We start from the raw sequence: 3,532 nt of genomic DNA, 5'->3' as shown, positions 1-3,532 counted from the left end.
GGACCGGAGAGCGAGGGGGGCGGCCGCCGCCGTTCACCGGTTCCTCACGCCGGCCCCCACCATGGCGGGGGCTTCCCCCACCCCCCCCCCCACCCCTTGGGCCTTCCCTGGCCTCCGCCGCTCCTCCCCCTCCCGCGGGCCTTACCTGGGCTCCCCGCCGGGCTCGCCCCCGCCCCGGTTCCTCCCCCCCGGCCCGGCCCGGCGCCCGCTCCGCTCCCCCCGCCCCACTTCCTCCTTCTCCCCCGAGGCCGGTGCCGCTTCGCTGCCCCCCCTCTCCCTCAGCCCTGTCCGGCGGCCGCTGCCCACCCCCCCCGACGCCCGGCCGGAGCCCGCTCTGCTCCCCCCCGGCGCGGCGCGGCCCGGCGGCCGCCGCTCTCAGGCACGGGCCGGCCCGAACCCCCGACTCCCCATTGTTATCCGCGCCGCCGCCATCTTGAAATTGTTTTTCCCCGCAAGAGCCGAGTTGAGAATAAATAGGCGGAGCTTCCTGGGTGGTGGGCTACGTCACGGCGCGTAGCGCGTCACGAGCCGTGAGGGACGTCCCTCCGAGCCAATAGGAAGGCGCGGAAGCGCGCAGTAAGCGGCGGAGGCGTGGGCGGGCAGGGCGGCTCTCTGGAGGCCGCCTCCGGCGCGTTTAAAAGGCACGGGCAGAGGGGGCGGGGCGGCGGCGCCGCAGCCATTCAGGCGCGCCGGGAGGCGGAGCCAGGGGTGATTGACAGGGAGGGGTGGGCAGCGGCGGCAGCGGGAGCCCCCGGCCCCGCCCGCAGGAGCCAGGGCGCTGAGCGGAGCCCGGCCCGGCCCGGCCCGCAGCGAGGGGGCCCGGGGACACTCGGCCCTCACCTAAACGCACTCCCAGGCACAGCCTCTTCTTTTGGGTCAAACCTGGAAAAAACAGCCCTGTAGGAAAGAGAATGGCTGAGCGCCTCAGGGGGACAGGACGGTGTCACCTCTCCTTCCCCCCTCGCTGAAGGCACTGCTAGCCCAGACCTGCTCCCTTCACTTCAAGTCAACCGGGGCGGTGAAGGCTTAGGCAGTTTTGCTAATTAAACAAAGCAAGCCAAAGAGATTTAAGTTTCTTTATTGATTAGGTTTTTACATATTTCTTTTTCAAGTTGCATCTACAGGTACCTGTTTGAAACGGACAGGTCTTTTCTGCAAATGAAGTCACAGCCCTCGTTCAGCAAAACTAAAAAAAAAAAAAACAAAACCCCAAAACAAACCCACCTAAAATACCCTTTTTGAAACCACGAGGCAATAGTGGTATTAACTGGGGAACAGTTAGGGATGGAGAGAGCGATCACAAGCTCCGCATACATAACCACAGCCTAAGTGGAGCACTGCTTTTGAGGAAGGAGTAAGGGAAGAGCAAGAGACAGCCAGAGATGTGCATCTACCAGCAATTAGCACTTGCAAGAATCCCTCCTCAGCCCCGGAGCCGACCTTAAAAACACACATTCACAATGCATTTTATAGGCCACATCCTCACGCTGTGCTAATTCACTATTAGCCAGACCCAGAAAGGCTAGATCACACCCAGCGACCCCACTGCGACAGGTTAGTTGGTTAGCTGCATCTTTATCAACTCCCTTTACTGAGCAATACTCCAGGAGATAAACTGGTTGCAGCATTTCTACTGCCTCGTGTTTCAGACCCTGCCTGCACCTAACTCCCCTGGGGTGTTGTTCTGCTTCACCATCTCAGTCTAAGCCCCCCCTCCATCTTCAGACACAGCACGTTCAGCTCAGTAGAGCATCCTTTTCAGAAGCTGCCACTCTCAGATGCACAGACATAAAAGGCCCAAATACACCTTCAAGTGTTTGTAGCAGTCCCAAACCTAGTTCACAGGTTACAACCAGGTAGAGCTTCAGTACTTTGAAAACACAGCTATGCTTTAAAAGCACTCAGGATAAGCAGATGGCTAATTTTTCCTCAAAGGCTTTAAAAATACAAGTGATTCTGAGGTTAAACTGAGCCACCCAAGTCAGAAAGCAAGATAAAAAGTAACTTTGGAGCTGTCTATCCATTTTGGAAAGTCTTCATTTATTGTAGTGATTATTTAAGCAGCATACACTATGGTATCAAAAAAGCCATAACATGCAGACGGGAGACCTTTTCAGGAGATTTAGCAGAAGCAAATGTAGATTTACAGTTAGCTTTAATATAATACTATTTAAAAGCTGATAGCAGATCTTAAGTTCACTTTTGATGCTTTGAAAGAACATGTATGCACATGAATTGTTCAGGAATTTAAGGCAATTTGCATATTAAGATAAAAAAACATTAACAGATTTTTATGTTGTGCTCAAAATGTCAGCTGAATTGAAACCATTTACAGATACTTCATCTCAAAGGACTGAGAGTCATAAATAGCAGCTGCTCCTTGATAAAAATACAGTCCTGAGAACAAGCTAGTAGCAATGCTTAAGCTATGACATCTTCCATGTCAGAGTATAAGCTATTTTTGCAATAAGGAGCAGTATTTACCAGGTGTTCAACAGGCAAAGGCATTCTAAACATGCAACAGCTCCCAACAGAAGTCTGAAATTACTTCCAGTATCTTGCTTACAACAGTTTATTTGCACACTGCAGAAAGATCAAGAAATCCTGCTATGCATTTGTGATCACTAATATTTCAAACACAACCACCAAGGGATACAACATAAGGACAGGCAGCAAAAAGTGTTTTACAAAAAACCCCCCAAACCAAGAGTCTTTTAGTAATTGGTTAGATTGTTTGCAAGGTAATTGGAACACTCTTCCCTCCCCAGCCCCTGGGAATTATTCCCCACACTATACCTATGCTATGACCAAACAACACTGGAGTGTTTAAATTCAGTGCAAGAAGAGTAATTTGAGGACATTTAATTTCACTCTAAACAAAGGCAAAAGTTTATCTATATAGACATCCAAACGCCAACATATTTGGTACAGTGTAATGAAGTTACATTGATTTCACCCTCAGAGGTATACTCTTGTAGTGATCACCTGCATTCCACAAAAAAAAAAAGTGTTTGAAACAGTATAATATGGTAGACTCAATGCTTTAAAAAAAATTTATTCAGCTGGAATTGGAACTCCCTAACATTCACAATATAATTTAGGATGCATTTGTTACATGAAGAGCAGATGAAAGACTTAAACAGTTTCACATACCAGTTAAGATATTCCACATGCTCCTTCCCCACCTACAATACTGACATCTTGCTTGGTTGTATTTCCCCCCCCCCCACCCCTTAACAAATACTCAGTTCAACTTGTCTACCTGACTACCTCCCCCATTCCTACAGGAGTAGACATACACTGATAACAGTGAGAGGCTATGGGACACTGTCCTATCCAGTGTTTGGACCCTGGAAAGGAGTAGGCCTAGCTATAAAAATAAGGTTCGATGATGAGCTGAACATGAAGCGCTTCAGCAACTGAGGCAAAGCCGCACTCGGAAAAAGCTGTATAGTCACAGAGAAAGGAAAGCATCAGTGGCCGAACAGACAGGAAAGGGGGGAAGTAGTCTACCCCCCCAACAACCCATTAG

This window comes from Pelecanus crispus, chromosome 8 (genome assembly GCF_030463565.1).
Source record: "Pelecanus crispus isolate bPelCri1 chromosome 8, bPelCri1.pri, whole genome shotgun sequence".
NCBI lineage: Eukaryota > Metazoa > Chordata > Aves > Pelecaniformes > Pelecanidae > Pelecanus > Pelecanus crispus.
Note: the sequence above shows the minus strand (reverse complement) of the source record.